A 17512-nucleotide genomic window follows, 5' to 3' on the forward strand; every position below is an offset into this window, starting at 1 on the left:
TGGTGCAGTGTTCCCCCACATTAGCTAATAGTCTATTTTGCTTGTATTCACACTCAGTCTATTATCCGTTCTCCGAGTTGCAGTAGGCGGCCGTTTGGGCCTTTGCTTATAGTTTGTGCTCACTGGAGGTGTGCCGGCTGGAATAGAGTCATGCGGTTGCCCTGTTCAGGTCAGACAGGTGCCAACCACTTGATAGTGTCTGGAAGTTAACAACGTGGGCAACTGTCTTTGGACAGCTGACTTACTTTTGGCTTGACGGGGTCTGTATTAACAGCTAGGCCATGTGGCTGCAGCAGGGCTACTTCTTCCAATTTGGTGGGTATTGGGGACAGTCACTGGGGACTCTTGGGTATGTTGATGAAGCAGTCCTTCTTCCAGGTGCAAGTCCAGGAGAGCTACTTGATAGTTTTAAAGTGCTTTGGTTAATGATGCTAGAGTCTGATCTTATGTGCAGAAAGTCAGCACTATGAGCAGTAAATCAACACATGGGGGCAATGTATCTCAAGGCAGCAGATTCTACTTCTGAGTGGCATAGTCTATAACTGTGCTCCCGGCCATAGTGTTTAATTGAGCAAACTGTTCCTGTTTTGCCAAATGCCTGTCTTTGTTTTTTCAAGGTAAATGCATATTCGAGCAACATTTTGGTGAGCCAGCCAGGAGAAATTGGTGCTTCGAACCAGACTGCAGCTGAAGGAAAGGACCCTGCTCTGACAGATTCACTTCAGCGCAGCAAGGAAGGTGAGCAGATGCCATAAATTGATTTTAAGTGTAGTTGAATACACGGGTGGAGGACTGTCCTAAAGCTATCATCAAATGGTTAAGAGACTACATCTGATTCTTAGTCCAAGCATTTGGCATATGGCAAGATAACAAGAAGCGCAAAAATGTAACCTGAGCACACTGTCACTGACAGAAATCTGACATAGTGCCTATTTTACGTGTCTGAACTGAGTAGTCATAAGGCGGCCAGAGAGGTGGATCCCATGGACGTCACCTTTTTTCGATAGCTAGCATGCTAGGAAAGGTGAAAGTTGTTAGTGGCTTGGACCACTGGGCATGACACATGTTTGTCCCCTGGGTGTGATACAGGGGGCGAGGTCTCACCGCTTGGAGCGCTGGGCATGATGCAGATGGTAAGCATAGGCCCTGGGTGTGACTTAGGGCCACCACCTTGAACTTATTTCTTGTCTATGAGGGTTTTTTCAGTGCTACAGGTTTCTTAACACTATTGTTATGTGAAAGAAGTGAGGTGTTATTAGCTTGGACTGCTGGGCTTGATACAGATGGTACACATGACCCCTGGGTGTGACATAGGGTGAAATTCAGACATTAGGGAAAAATTGGACCTTGGAGATTAGGTGTAGCTTGTGGTTGGCAAATAACCAGATGGGAAATGATGAACAGTACTGAGCTCGAACTTAATGCAATCAAGGAAGAACTAAGAACCCTCTGCCTCATTGTGATGCAACATTGATATATGTTGGACTTGATGACCGCAATGGAGGGAGAGGTGTGTGCCAAGATTAGTGTGTCCTGTTGTACGTTCATCCAAGGCAACGGCATGAACAATGGGACTCTTGCCATCCAAGCACTGCATCGTTCACAAACCAACATGTGTAAGGAGGGAGATGCCCCTCTGAGCAGGACTGGTACATCAGTTGGTTCTCCTGGCTCCCTCGGTGGGTGACTAGAGTGTGCACTTCATTGCTGCTTATTCTGATTTTTGTACTGTTCTTGTGTGGTTTCCTACAAGTGGGGGATTCCTGCTTTAAAAACCCAGTCCTCAAATTGGATAGCATGCAAGTAACTAGGGAAGCAGTACTAGTAAAACTGAAAAACGACAAGCGCCTAACAAAGTGACTGTCATTAAGTATGTGGTAAATGATGTAGTTGAAAATTCAACTAGAGGGGGGAATGGTAATATCGATGTCTATGTATGCAATGACACGATGTAAGCAGTGGCGCCTACCATGTACCGAGATTGGTGGGGCAGGTGGCACAAAATAAAAAAAATTTAAAAAAACAATAGACTTACCTTCCATGTGCAGTGCATCATCCTCTTCTCTCTGTAGTGTAGTTCCTATAGTCCCAATAGGCTCTGCGCATTGGAATAATATATTCAGCAGTGTAGACGTAGGACTGAGGTTAACTAGGTCTCTACTGACTATATTAGACTTAAGTTTTTGCCAGCTAGCTCAGAGGTCACTAGAAACTTTCTCAAATAAGCGAGGAGGAGTTTAACCTCCCTGGATAGACAAGAAGGGATTTAGTTTCTGACAACCATAAAACATGACAACTTTGCTCTCCCTGATTAAGAGTATATCTCTAGAGTCGTGTGAAAACAAAAGACAGCTATTTCACTCAGTCAAAGGTGCGTACTTAGTTTCACCAGATTGCAGAGAAAAGAGAGACAGGCGTTTTCAATAAAGGTATTATTTATTGAGCAGTCTTCTTCCTCATGCAAGAGAAATGAATTGCTACAATTGCAATACTTATAGTAAAGTAAAGTGCGTACAGTAAAAGCAGGATTATAAAATAATACTGTAAAAGCATTGATATGGTTTCTTAGCCATATGATACTTTAAAATAGATAAAATATATACATACATATATACATTGACTAATCGTACTCAACTGGTGCTTCTAAATACGCCTACCCCGGTGTACCTGACCTAAGCCTAATACGTGGGAGGGAGTAAGTAAGTAGCAGTTTAAGTTAAGTTTGTTTTGCCAAGAATCTGACTCAAGAATTCTCTGTAAGGGTTTAGTCAGCTCCGTACCTGGGTAATACAAAGCAGGAGGTCTGGTATCTCTCTCTCAGGACTCGATATCCCAGCAACCCGCAAGGGTAGGCTGGAAACGCCGGAGCTGGATTTCTCGGCAAGAGAAAAGTCAGCGTCTTTCTCAGCGCGTCAAAAGGGAGGGGCAGCGTCCGTGGGCTCTCGCATCAACTGGGCTCTCGGAAGTAGATAGCTGCTCTGCTCCAGATTCACCACCGTGTGTTTGCTTAAGGCAGCGTTGGTATATTTATACCTGAAAGGTGCCGGGTTTGACGTAAGGTTGGACATAAGACGTCAATAAAGATGTCACTAAGAACTGGCCGTTCTTACAGTGCTTTACAGGAGTTCTAGGACAAAATCAAAACAATAGCAAGGGGGATTTCCCAGGTTGCTGGAGGCTTGGTTTTGTTTAGAGAACTCGGTGTGCTTACTAGGGGGCCGGAGAAGTAGCCTTGCTTAATGTGACAGCATGTGCTACGACTGAATTATGGATATGATTATTATGCCGTTGTATGGATATTATTGATTAAAGCCGGACAAGGGCATGAAATAGGAATATCGATTCAGGTTTCCTAGATAACACACTACACCCACTCCACGAATTAATGTCCATCATTACTAAAACTAAGCAATAGTAAACATAAAAGGTGCACGTGTATATCAACCCACCCCAAAATACATTTTTGCATTTGAAATGGTGTATGCGAAATACATGAAAATGATTATAGGTACTGTACGCGTTTCAAGCAGTGTAATCATTCATTAAAAAAGGATGCATATATATATCAGCATGAATGATTTGCGAAATTTACACATGAAATGGCTCTTAATACAGAAAAAAGGTGCGAGGCCATTCCATCACATATAAATACAGTTGCTGTAAATGTGCTAGAGGCTGACGTGATATATTGTCTTTAGAGTTCCTAAAATAGAAGCTCTGTTCTCTAAGAATAGTTCTACTTTAAGCAGAGTACAAGTGCCATAAAAAGGTCAATATTTTGCAATCGGGAAAAAATTATTTAGTTTTTCAGGGGAAGAAGAAAAAAATAGTTCCAAATATTTTCAGTAGCTTTTGTTTCTCAAAGCTGAAGGCCGAATTCAGAGTTCAGGGAACGCTGTGTGCTTGTTTGCTTTAAAGTTATTCTTTCTGTTCAGGGGAGAACATCATTTCAGACAGACTTTCAAAAAAGCAGTTTACCGCTTCAGGTGAAAGTTCGACCAAGTTGGAAAATGCCGCAACTGTGCAGTCGTGAGAATGATTGCTATCATCGATGTATTGATCAGCATTGCTCACAGAAGGTCGTACCTGGTTGATGCTGCTCTCATCTTGCACTTCACTACCCTTTAATCGCAGTGGTGAAGTTTCCACGAATGCCGTCATCAGGATAGGTAACCGCTGGGGACAACACGATGCATGAGCCATTACAGGACTTAGCAAAGTATCTGTATCCAATGGTACTTCTGATTGTAGTGTGAGACAGACGTCTAACACGCATTCTTCTCCGCACAGCATACATCTTAACACAGGTAAGATACAATTCTGCCAGATGGGTCTGAATGAAAGAAACAAGGTCATATTCAGATCTCTTAGCCGGGCTAATCCAAGGACTTTAGTTATGCGGTCCCGATAGCGTATAGCTAGGATCGTTTCTTCCATTGTTGCTGGAGTCTTGTCTGTGACGTGGCTTACCATAACGAAGCAGGAGAATCAAAAATAAAATGCCTGCTACGAGTCCCAACAGGAGTGGTAGGCCGCCAAAGACCGAATGGACAAAATTAGGAAAGATGCCCAGGACTGCTTTGAAAGGTGTTAACAGTCCCGAAAAAATTGTCTTAAATACCTGTGGGATACCATTCGTATCGGACATGTTTAGGATTTGGCTTAGCATTTCCGCGAAATGTAAGGGGCAATTTGTTGATAAAAGTTTATGTATCTCTGCCGTTGTCCTTGCAACTTGAAGATCATACATTTCTTTTGATGACGTCAAGGACACAGTCGTCTGTAGAAGAACAGACTTCATTCTGCTTAAAGTATCAATTCGAATAGAAGAGATATTCAAAATGGGCCAAATTTTTCCCTCCCTGTCTGGAGTGTTGTTCGGATACAATACTTGCATACAACAAGTGACCATGGAAGAAACGCTTACTAGATAAGCTTTTCCTGGCACCAAGCCACAACATCTGTGGTCCACTAGAATGTAGCTCCCGTTAGAAAGCCGTCTAAAAAATGGCTCTATTCGAGTTGCAGGTGTGCCATGCTGGTGGCATGAAAGGTTATTTGAAGTCCCCTCACAGGCCCCAAGTAGGTTTATACCCTGACATAGAAGTATCCCACTTAGTGACCTTTTACAATTATCACCACTAAGAAATACATTCTGTCCTTTTTCACTATAACATGTGTGTGTGTAAGGTAATTTCCATGATGACTTAATGTATTCTTTACCCAACCTTTCATACTGGCCTGCTCGTATATACTCTTGGCAGTATTTAAATTGGAAAGTAGTTATCGGAATAGTTATGATTCCGTGTATTATCCATTCAATGACAGGTCGTTCTGACATTGTCAATGGTAATCTCTCAAGTTTTTCAATGCTCAGAATTGTATATTCCGCTCCTTTTTGTGCCAAGCTGATTTGTGTATCAGTAAGGTTAAAGATAGAGAATAATGACGTTGTGTTGATTAAACGCCAAGGCACGTAGCCTGAACGCAGATTTTGTACCGTCCAGCCAAGCTGTACAATAGAACGTAGTTGGGACTGACCGTGTTGTAACATTAGTAAGTCCTGTTCTATTATGTCAATTGCAGATGATACAATACTGTCCAGTGAATATATTCTGGAAGACAGAGTCATTAACCCATTGTCCACAACAGAAAGTGATTTTTCCAAATTAATACGGTCAATTTCTCGTATTTTTTCTGCTGTTTCAATTTGTGTTTCTTTCCAAGCTTCGTTGTATGCCGCATATATACTGGCCGCTATGAAACGTTTTTGACGCTGTTTGCGTGGTCCCATTATGAAATCACGCAAGTCAGCACCTTCTTTAAGTAAAGTCAAGTGTTGCTTAATTTCTGCCAGTGTGGATGTCTGTAGCCATTCGAGGCAGAGTTTTCCTACACTGTATGTTGTAACTATCCCTGGATGTTGTCTCTGGGAGTATCTAGGGTCTGGCCTGGTCAATTTGAACCCCTGTAATTTGTTCAGGAATCTATCTTGACAGTTACTTGTGTCTGTGGGCCAGATCAACCATTTCTTCCAATCAGGATGTGTTCTGTTTTGGTTAAAAATATGGGATACGTCTATCTCAACATCTATAGTGCTATTACTGTCAGGTGTTGGTTTTGGAATAGACGGTTTATTTAGATCTTTAATTTTGGCTAGGCAAAGACAGGTTGTCTGTTGAATGGTATCATTCAAGAATATAATTTGTTCTGGGATCATGCAGGCTCTAAATAATGATTCTATACCTTGGACCTGCCAATCCCTGGTACCCCAGATGGTTTTTGTTTCAATATTGTTTTTCCAAAAAGCAAAACCAAATGTAGTCATTTTTTCAAAAAATGTTTCTGAATAGATTAATTTAGTGTTTGTCAGCATGGTTTTCATTCATGTCTTATTTAACAGTTTGAAATAAAACGTTTCTGCATCACTTGTGTTAAACCCTGAGAAGTATGGGAATTTATCAAAAAATGTTTTTGAACTGCCTTTTGGTGGAGTTGCACAATGTTCCCATTGATTATAATTAAAACATTTCTAGGTTGAGTAGATTTATGCAAATAATGGTTAGCATAGTGATTGTAGCAGTACATCTGTTCATAATTTGATGAACCCTGTAAATAATCATGTTCTGTAAATTTTGCTGACATAACTAAATCTGACATCATATCATTAATACTTTCAAAGTCCCAATCATCAGAGAATGGGCTCGGTTTTACAAAGTCAGTTAATGAAACCTTGAATTGATGTGGATACTTCAAGAGCTCGACCGGGCCATAAATTTCATAATCTGTTTCGTCCCAAGCTACCCCACCGGGTATTGGATTGGCTGTGAAATTTACTGATGATAGTTCTCTTTTCTCAATGTGGGATGACTTGTGTGGCTTTAGGACCAAGTTGATGTTCTGACTTGCTGTGTCCATTGTACTATATTTTCCCTCAATGAAATGTCCCAAGCACAGTACCATGATGAGCCAAAGCAGGAGGAAAAGTACACCTAGCACAAACCAAAATTCAATCCATGGAGAAATCAGATAGGTTTCTTTGAGTTGATGAAAGAGTTCTTTTGCTTTGTCTTTAAAAGTCTTTGTTTCTGTTGGCTGTTCCTCAGGTTCGCTTGGATCCTCCGAAAAGTCATCGAAATTGATGAAGTAGTCTGATGCAGTTCTGTCAATTGTTGTAATTGCTTCCGGATTTTCATTTGCTTTTGGAATTTTGTTTGTTTCATTAGCATAGTCTGAGGCTACATCATTGTAGACAGGTGTTTCTTGACGAGCTGTTGCAATTTGGGTTTTAAGAGGCATAAGTTCCATGGCTTTGTTGCATAGTCCTTGTTCATTCACTGTAGCTTTATCAAATGTGATTAGTCTCTCAGTTTGAACCTCTTGTTTTGTAGAAAACTTTGGCGTTCTGCTATTTTTTGGGAGTCCACTTGGCCTACTACTTATTATTGGCCACATGATTGTGGTTTAACCAGGTCGATGGATACAACTCGGTTCTCCTTTTTACCAGCAAGGGGCGGTAGTACAACTGATCTTGTTCCGTTGACAGCTAAGGCAGGTACTGCTTTTCTGTAAGAAGGCCCAAGTTCCTTCTTCACCGCGATCTTCTCTCTGACCAGATCCCCAATCTTTGGAATCCAGACAGGCCTTGCTGGGACAGGTGGTTTCTCTTCAGTGGCTGTTGGCTGTTGTTTTAGCTTTACGTTGCTCAGGTCTTTTCTTGTTTCATTTAAGTCCTGTAAAATAGCCAAACGATCTTTGATATCAAAGCATTTTCCTTCTACCACTGAAGTCTGACTATCAAGGTCCTGGATATGCATTCTAGTCCCGAACAATAGTTCATACAGACTGAAACCTTTTAGAGAATTTCTTGGCAGATTGTTAAGACTACGTTGGACACTTGTTAAATGTTTGACCCACCCATCACCCGTACCTAATACCTTTGCCGTTATAGATTGCTTTATGTCTCGGTTTTTTCTTTCCACAATCCCGTTTCCCTCAGGATGGAAGGGACAAGAATACCGCAATGCAATGCCCATGCTGGTCATGGCCTCCTTATAAGCTCGAGAGCTAAAAGCAGGACCCTGGTCAGAATGTAGCATGCCAATTGCGTATGTGCCGATATAGACTCGCAAATCTTTTATAACAGTTCTGGCGTCAGCCGAGCGCTGGTGTCTACATTTTAAGTGAATCTAGTCTTAAATAATATACATTGGGACGCATGTTTCCTGTTTAATCATGCGTATAGATCGCCTTATGCTTTCTATTAGGTGTTCTGGCACTATGTCGGACGGTTCGCCACTGCGATCTCTGTTGCAGTTTTCACAATTTTTTGCAAATTTGTGATTATCCACGCTCATTCCCGGCCACCAGTATTCTGATTGTAATTCTGTCAGAGATTCTTTGATCATCTGATGCCTTAGACCTAATCCCATGTGTGTTTCTTGTATTAAGAAGATTCTCCTGTTTGTGTTTGGAATCACTCTATCCCCCACTCCAGGGATTCGAGCAAAAGGAACGGAGTTTGCATCGATTATGTATGTATAATTGAGTGGATAATTCACGGGTAGTGCTGCACAGTCGCCTTTTGAAGACGTTTTTACCGCCAGCATGGTTTCCCCGTCTATGTATTTTTTTGAACGCTTTTTTGTGGCTACGGACGCCGGCTTAGTTGCTTCCGCTGTGGCTGTTTCAGCCAATGAATTCCCTGCAGCGTGAACGCCATCACGCTGATGACTCAGTGTATGGATCACGTGAGTCTTTTGTAGTTCTTTCTTCAAAAGAACTATTTGTTCCCAAAGCGATTTTTGCTTAATTGTGGACCTGTGTCATCTTTGTAACCGTTTTGAACCCATTTCTGCAAGTCATTATTGTATGATTTGACGCAGGAATGCGAATCGCACACTATTAGTGTCGGGAATTCGCGATCGGCAATGTCGAGCGCCATATTTAAAGCTATTAATTCAGTTTGTTGACCTGAATTGTCTTTTACAGATTGTGACATTGTTACCAGTGGCATCAATTTACGTCCGCACCACCAGCATTTGACAACCTCGCACGTAGCGTTATAAGCTTGTTTTCCCCAAACTGAGGGTTCTGCATAACTGTTTGTGTATATTACGCAGGCGTAAAGTTGTATGGGCAGAATGGCATCAGGCAGAGGATATTCTTTTTCATATGTTAGGTATTTCATTTTTTTCATTTCCGGGTCCAAATAGTATTTCACTTTTTCTATAGCAAGAGAATTTTCCCATTGTATCCATTTTGGATCTAATGCCACGGTAGTTAAATTACATGGGCTTGTCAATGCCTCGAAGGCTGATTCTGCTGTTAAGACAGTAATCCGTCTGCCTTGGGCTTGGGTACTTTCTTTTGCTACAGCTGTTTGAACCGCATTTACAACATTTTCCGCAAGACTGAATGTTTTTTCAGTTTGTGAGTACAAGTGTGATTTGTACGCTATTGGTACCTTTTTCTCCCTCATTAGAGGTCAGGTACGTGAATCCGCATCTTCCTGGGATGACTCGGATTACAAGGTTGCGTGTATTATCGCGAGTTTGCAATTTTGTTTTTGCTAACATGTCTGTTTGCAATGATCTCAAAATTTCTGTGTGTTTTTGAGTCCAATTGATTTTTTAAAAATCTGGTCTTATTAGTTCGTAGAGAGGTTTAACCCTCTCTGCATAATTTAGAATGTAAGTTCTTCCGAAATTCAGGAAACCTAGAATTGATTGTAAGTTTTTCAGCGTTTTTGGTGCTTGGATTACAGCGCATTTTCCTAAGAAATTGTCTCCCAGGTTCTTGCCTTCACTTGATAATTCATATCCTAAAAAAGGACAGTTAGATGGGCAATTCGTGACTTTTTAAAGTTGAATTTGTAACCCTCTGCTGCGAACCCAGGTATTATGGTGTTCACTCTTTTCAAGTGAGTATCCAAGTCATCATCAGTTAGATAGATGTCATCGACATAAGATAATGCCTCATCATCATACATTTGTAGTAACTCTGTTACTCTTGCTGAGAATAATCCTGGGCTATTCTTGAATCCCTGTGGGAGTCGACAGAATTTTTCTGCGAGCCCATTATTGAGAAAGCGGTCAAATACCTGCTTTCAGGTGCAATGTTTTGACAAAAGAATCCATTAGAGATGTCTAATGTTGTTTTGTATTTTTTGCGCACGCGTTATTCATTAGTGCTGCACTGTGTGAGTTTTGTACTGCAAACGTCTTGCAACATGAGTTAAGGTGTCTGTAGTCCAAAACTAGGCGATATGAATCGTCTGGCTTGGAGACAGGAAAAAAGGGTTGTTCATTTGTGAGGTGCATGTTTCAATCACCCCCTGGTATTCAAGTTGATCTAAAATCTCCCTGACCTGTTTTTTAGCTTCTTGCTTAATTGGGTACTGCCTTTGTGCAGTGGGTTGACATTTTAATTGGATTTTGTGAGGAGGAGAGTCCTCATCCCATACTACATGATTTTTATATAATGGAGGAGCTTGGGCTACTGCCCACTTTCTTGCAAGTGTATATTTTTTATGAATTGGAATGTGATTTGAGAAGGCAGGCATAATCATTTCTTCGCCATGAGGGCACTCCCTGACAAACTCTGGTGGCCAGTCCTTTTCAGCTAAAAGGATGTCATAGCCTTTGGAAAGGTTATCCCAAAATAGACCCCTTACTTTCCTAGTCTTATCTCCCTCTATACGTAATGTTATCTCGTATATTTTATGAGGTTTGCTAACTCTGGTATCTGCAGTTTCCACCTGAATGTATTCATTCGTGTCCACTGTCTCCAGATGATTCATCAGGATCTTGCGAGCTATGGTATTTTAATGCTGGCTACCTTCTTTCTTGGAAATTGTAATTTTTTAGTTTGATGAGCAGGTTCTTTGTCTTTGGACTTGACGTGCTCTTCCCTTTGTTCTGACCGTCCTCTTCTTTCCGATTTCTGCGCGGAAGTCTGAAAAGATCGAGAGGGACGTGTATCAATATCTTGATATCTATCAGGTTTCTTTAGATTATCCCTATTTCTAAGGTTGTATCTTTTCTCAGAGGGCTCCCTCTGGGGAGACTTGTGTCCTTGGTCCGGAGATCTTTCTCTCCGCCGAGGAGACCTTCCTCTGGACTGGAATCTTTTTTCTTTGGGAGTGGATTGTTTATTTCCATCCCAGCTCTTTTTTGGAGTGTTTAAATTATTTGTAATAAATATTTTTTTCAGGATTTTCAGTTAGTTGGGGTTTTACTGGTTTCCCACCCAAACTATCTCTTCCTAGTTCTTCATAGGATTTTTCTATGATTCTGGCAAGTTCAAATGGTTGTTATGCTATATCTGTTTCTTTCAATTTCTGGAGGAATGTTATATCCTTCGTTGTCAATTGAACCAACTCTCTATATGCCTGTGTCAATTCTTTTATTTTAGAGTTCTTCACTTGACATTTTTTCAATGTCTGGATGTGGTGTGTAGTTGGCTAGAACCGGTGGACCGAGCCTGGTGATGTGATTATTATGTTTTAGGGCGCCTTTAAACCAGAGCAGGTGCTCTTGGTATTTTAACGGGATTTCCACCTCCTCGAAAGGGGTGTACTCATCCGGTGGTTCCTCTATTTTGTAATAGTGGAATTCATGTGTGACAGCGTTTGCTGCTGGAAAGTTTATCCATGAATAGAATACCTCTGTCTGCCGATATTCATGTGCCTCAATTACGAATATGACTGTACCACCTCTCGATGTCAGTCCACTTTCTATAAGATTACGAGTTATAGTTTTTCATATGTTGACCGGAATGAGTATTGCATCCGGGTCACTCTGTAGGAGACTTGTGTCATCCTCTAGGAGCCGAACTGCTATTCTAGCTGTCTCCCTTTTTTCTTCATTTTCGAACATTTTTACTGACAGAAAGGTTTTTGTTGCAGATCAGGTTTTCAAGTAAACAAAGATTAGGTGCAAAATATTTTGGAACACTGTATCCTTCAACGTTGAATAAACCAAAAACTATACATAGAAATCTCTTCCTACTAAGTTCTGGCGGATTTTAACCTTTGACCCACTCCAGGCGTCTTTGGAGTATTTACGGGAGAAAGGGTCTGTGTGAAAAAGCACGACTGAGTTACTCTAACGTCTTGCGTTAGATTTATCGCCTTACCAAACGTTGGGCGCCATGTAGTGTAGTTCCTATAGTCCCAATAGGCTCTGCGCATTGGAATAATATATTCAGCAGTGTAGACTTAGGACTGAGGTTAACTAGGTCTCTACTGACTATATTAGACTTAAGTTTTTGCCAGCTAGCTCAGAGGTCACTAGAAACTTTCTCGAATAAGCGAGGAGGAGTTTAACCTCACTGGATAGACAAGAAGGGATTTAGTTTCTGACAACCATAAAACATGACAACTTTGCTCTCCCTGATTAAGAGTATATCTCTAGAGTCGAGTGAAAACAAAAGACAGCTATTTCACTCAGTCAAAGGTGCGTACTTAGTTTCACCAGATTGCAGAGAAAAGAGAGACGGGCGTTTTCAATAAAGGTATTATTTATTGAGCAGTCTCCTTCCTCATGCAAGAGAAATTAATTGCTACAATTGCAATACTTATAGTAAAGTAAAGTGCGTACAGTAAAAGCAGGATTATAAAATAATACTGTAAAAGCATTGATATGGTTTCTTAGCCATATGATACTTTAAAATAGATCAAATATATACATACATATATACATTGATTAATTGTACTCAACTGGTGCTTCTAAATACGCCTACCCCGGTGTACCTGACCTAAGCCTAATACGTGGGAGGGAGTAAGTAAGTAGCAGTTTAAGTTAAGTTTGTTTTGCCAAGAATCTGACTCAAGAATTCTCTGTAAGGGTTTAGTCAGCTCCGTACCTGGGTAATAGAAAGCAGGAGGTCTGGTATCTCTCTCTCAGGACTTGATATCCCAGCAACCCGCAAGGGTAGGTTGGATTTCTCGGCAAGAGAAAAGATAGCATCTTTCTCAGCGCGTCAAAAGGGAGGGGCAGCGTCCGTGGGCTCTCGCATCAGCTGGGCTCTCGGAAGTAGATAGCTGCTCTGCTCCAGATTCACCACCGTGTGTTTGCTTAAGGCAGCGTTGGTATATTATACCTGAAAGGTGCCGGGTTTGACGTAAGATTGGACATAAGACGTCAATAAAGATGTCACTAAGAACTGGCCGTTCTTACAGTGCTTGACAGGAGTTCTAGGACGAAATCAAAACAATAGCAAGGGGGATTTCCCAGGTTGCTGGAGGCTTGTTTTTTTTTAGAGAGAACTCGGTGTGCTTACTAGGGGGCCGGAGAAGTAGCCTTGCTTAATGTGACAGCATGTGCTACGACTGAATTATGGATATGATAATTATGCCGTTGTATGGATATTATTGATTATAGCCGGACAAGGGCATGAAATAGGAATATCGATTCAGGTTTCCTAGATAACACACTACATCTCAAGTGTCTTCTTGACGCTGGATACAGTAAACTGCACTACCCAATCCTGGCACTGCTCTTACAGGATGAGAGCAGCACCAGAATTGGATAGAGCAGGCTCTCTCAGCGCTCCTAAGAGCACAGGAGGCCTGCGCTATCTCTAACTCACCTGTTTAAGACAGCTAGGTTAGAGAACTTTAAAATGCACGTCTGGCTGGCCGTCGCGAGATGGCCAGCCAAAGGGACAGGCGCATTTTAAAGCGCACTGCACAGCTCCCTGATGCTGCCACTCAGCAGCACTGGCCCTGCTCCAACACTTATTTTGGGACGGGTTGTTGAAAAATAAAAAGGTAATAAATATTCTTTACTACCATTTTATTTTTCTGGTCTCTGGCGTGTAGGGCGAAACTCCTCAGTTCAAATGGAGGAGCTGACCCTGTGTGTATGTACAAAAACGAAACTGAATCACGGTCATCAAAATCTCCAGATAGGCCCTCTCCATCAACCTTGAAATACTTGCCCATTCAGTAACTTGAAGATGCTGTTCAAAGTGGGGTTATTCATGCAATTAAGTCATAGCAGTGGGAAACTAAGCTAATTTTCCACTGCTGTAGCTTAACACTGCCTAGTCCTCGAGGTAAATCCTACCTCTTCGAGTCCATCTTTATTTCTATGTTCAAAATACCACAATTAGAAAAAGATTGTTCACAATAGTAGACAGGCATCAAACCCAAACACAACATAGAATCGTAGATGGATAACTATGAATAAAAGGGATGGCTTTCATCCACAAGGATGGAGGAATGTTCCGCTCTCATTGTGTATTTCATGTGACACAGAACCCTGAGGTGAAACACATTAAGTTATTCATCTAGAATTCTATATATTACTCTCATCAGCAGTAATTCTTTATCCTGGGGATAATGAAACATATTAGCTTGTTTTTTTTCACATGACTTAGCATCACTCTGACCAATCCTATTTTTTGTGGGGTGGAGGGGGATCACTAGAAAGTTGTTTGTTTTTTAAATCAAAACCTGAGAAAGAAGTACGAGAGTTGTAATCTGTTGGCATTATTGTGTTTCAATTCTGCCTTAGTATAAAGAACTGACCACAATTCAAGATTACATCAAGCACATAGGTTATCTACAAGGAGTGAGTAATTCTGTTGGCATGACTTGAATATTCTCCACCCTTGCAGGGGTTTGCCCGGAACAGCCCCCCTCGCTTTGAAATTAACCTGTCTAAACACTAGGTCCCTCCAAAAGCACCATCTTGAGGTCTTCACTCTTCTCCAGGATGATGCCATTGATATCTTAACACTCACGGAGACATGGCTAGATGAAAATTCCCTACCAGATATTATAGCGGCCCTTCCTAGCAACTATGACGCGGTATGGCACAACCGCGCGGAAAATGCCCGGGGCAGGGGGGTCGCAATTCTATTTAAGAAAAACTTAAAAGCTGTAAAAATCATTGCTGAAACTATAGAAGTTGCGGATATACTTGGAGTGAAGATCATGCTGGATAATTCATGCTTAATGATCCTCACTGTGTACCGTCCCCCAAACTCCACGTCAGTTTTTAATGATTTGTTTGATCCGATCATGTCTGAATTATGTACCAGATATCAAGAAATTGTAGTGACAGGAGATTTTAACATGCACTGGGATAAAGTTTATAAAGATCTGCCATCTCGATATCTAGAAAATACTATGTCCTCTCTGGGGATCAGTCAACTTGTGGATGCCCCCATGCACGTCAAGGGGCACATCCTAGATCTCATCTGGACATCGGACCCAAGGGTAAACCTAGTGGACATCTTACCTTGTGTTTGGTCAGACCACTACTTGGTGAATTGTGAGATCCCGATCGAAAGCTATGTGGCCCAAAAAAACCCTAAACTAAAAAAAGTCCGGCAGTGGACAAATGTAGACTCTCAAACCCTGACTTGTAGCCTTCCCAACCGCGTCCAAACCTTAGTTTTAAAAGGGGATCTGGATCAGGACTATAAAGATCTAATGCAGAATCTGACTCAGGCAATAGACCAGGTAGCCCCGGAGAGAATACAAAAAGTAAAAGGAATAATAAAAAAGGCGCCCCATGGTTCACCCCGCTTCTGAGGGACCACAAAAAGAAACTCCGGTGCCTAGAAAGGACCTGGAGGAGAACAAAAGATGGGACAGATAGGGAACAATACAGAACTTCACTTAAGACATACAAGAAATTGATTATGACAACAAAAGCAGAGTTTTACGAAACCCGTATAAGCCAAGCGGACAATATTCAGAAGGAAACTTTTAAAATCTTAACTGAGCTGAGCAAAAAACCAGATACATCGGAAATATTAATAACGGCCGATAGCTTCCAAAGCTTTTTTCTCGAGAAGGTGGAAACTATCCTTTCTGAGATTAAGGTCAAGGCCTTGAAGGACCCCTGCCCGTTACAGGAATCTCAGTCTTCCCCTGAAGTATATAATGCTAAGCTTCCTGAATTAGATTCGCTAAGCCTGGAGCAGATTATGAACAACATTAAGTCAGGCTCCCCAGCAGACCCGTGTCCCCCTAGGGTTTTTCGTCTGGCGCGCCCTATACTGGAAAATCATATTATCTCCATTCTTAACAGCTCAATGGAGACCGGCCAACTACCATCAAGTCTCAAGGAGGCACGTGTGAGGCCACTGTTAAAAAAGCCTGGAGCCGACCCGGCCATTTTAAAAAACTATAGGCCAATATCCCAACTGCCCTTTCTGTCCAAGATTCTAGAACAACATGTGCTGAAGTCCCTTTCCTCATTCCTGAAATCCCACCATCTTCTCCAGGAGCGTCAGGCGGGATTTCGGGCACATCACAGCACCGAGTTGGTGATGCTCTCGGTGCTGGATGAGCTGAGAGGTATGGCTGAAAGTAAGAAACCAAGCGCCCTGATACTTTTAGACCTATCAGCGGCGTTTGATACTGTCAGCCATTCCCTGCTACTGGATAGATTGGCTGCATTTGGGATAAGGGGTCAGGTTCATCAGTGGCTCCAATCTTTTTTGACCGGTAGGACCCAGAGGATTCAACTGGGGGATGCCATTTCTAAAGTGGGTGTTATGGAGTGCGGAGTCCCTCAGGGATCCGCACTGTCCCCACTGCTTTTCAACTTGTACCTCCAGCCGTTGATTGATTCTCTAGATGACATGGGCTGTCTTGTATTTAACTACGCTGACGACACCCAGTTATTGCTGAGTATTGACAACACGATCCTAGCACAAACCAGTGCCCAGAACATCCTCAGATATACGGTTGGCTGGATGACGGCCAATCTGCTGAAAATAAACCCGGAAAAAAACGGAGGTACTGGTGGTCTCTACCCTAGCATCACCTTGGAGTGACCTCTACTGGCCCCAGGAACTAGGGCCTTCACCGATACCAAGTGACAAGGTGAAAAGCCTTGGAATCAAGATCGACAATGAGTTGTCCATGGCCAGTCAGATCTCCTCAGTGGTAGGGATGTGTACTGGCCTGATTCGACAGTTGCGAAAGCTGGCCCCTCTTCTTTCGTGTTCCGCACTCCGTATGGTAGTTTCTGCCACCATTGTTTCGAGGCTAGATTACGGGAACGCCCTTTATCTAGGCCTACCTAAAACTTTGATCAATAAATTGCAGGTGGTCCTGAATCATGCGGCGCGTCTGATCTTCAAGTTACCCAGAAGATCACATGCTACTGCTCTACTCCTCAAGTTACATTGGCTCCCCATTGAACAGAGGGTAGAGTTTAAGAGCTTGTGTACAGCCCACAAGGCCATCTATGGGCAAGCTCCTGCGTATATTAAAGAACGCCTGGAGTTATATACCCCCAAGCGAGTGTTGCGGTCCGCTGAAGCCCAGCTCCTGGTCTGCCCTCGCTATAAGCTAAAAACTAAAGGAGGCAGGTCTTTCTCGGTTCTGGTTCCGCAGATCTGGAACAATCTACCAGAATCACTTCGGAAAGAAGCAAATCTCCTGCGTTTTAGGAAGTTGTTAAAAACGTTTCTGTTTAGGGAGGCTTTCGACCCAGCTAAATAGATCCTATTACTGGCCCCGGACTATTCTATTCCTTATGAA

This window comes from Lissotriton helveticus, chromosome 1_1 (assembly GCF_964261635.1).
Source record: "Lissotriton helveticus chromosome 1_1, aLisHel1.1, whole genome shotgun sequence".
In the NCBI taxonomy this organism is placed as follows: domain Eukaryota; kingdom Metazoa; phylum Chordata; class Amphibia; order Caudata; family Salamandridae; genus Lissotriton; species Lissotriton helveticus.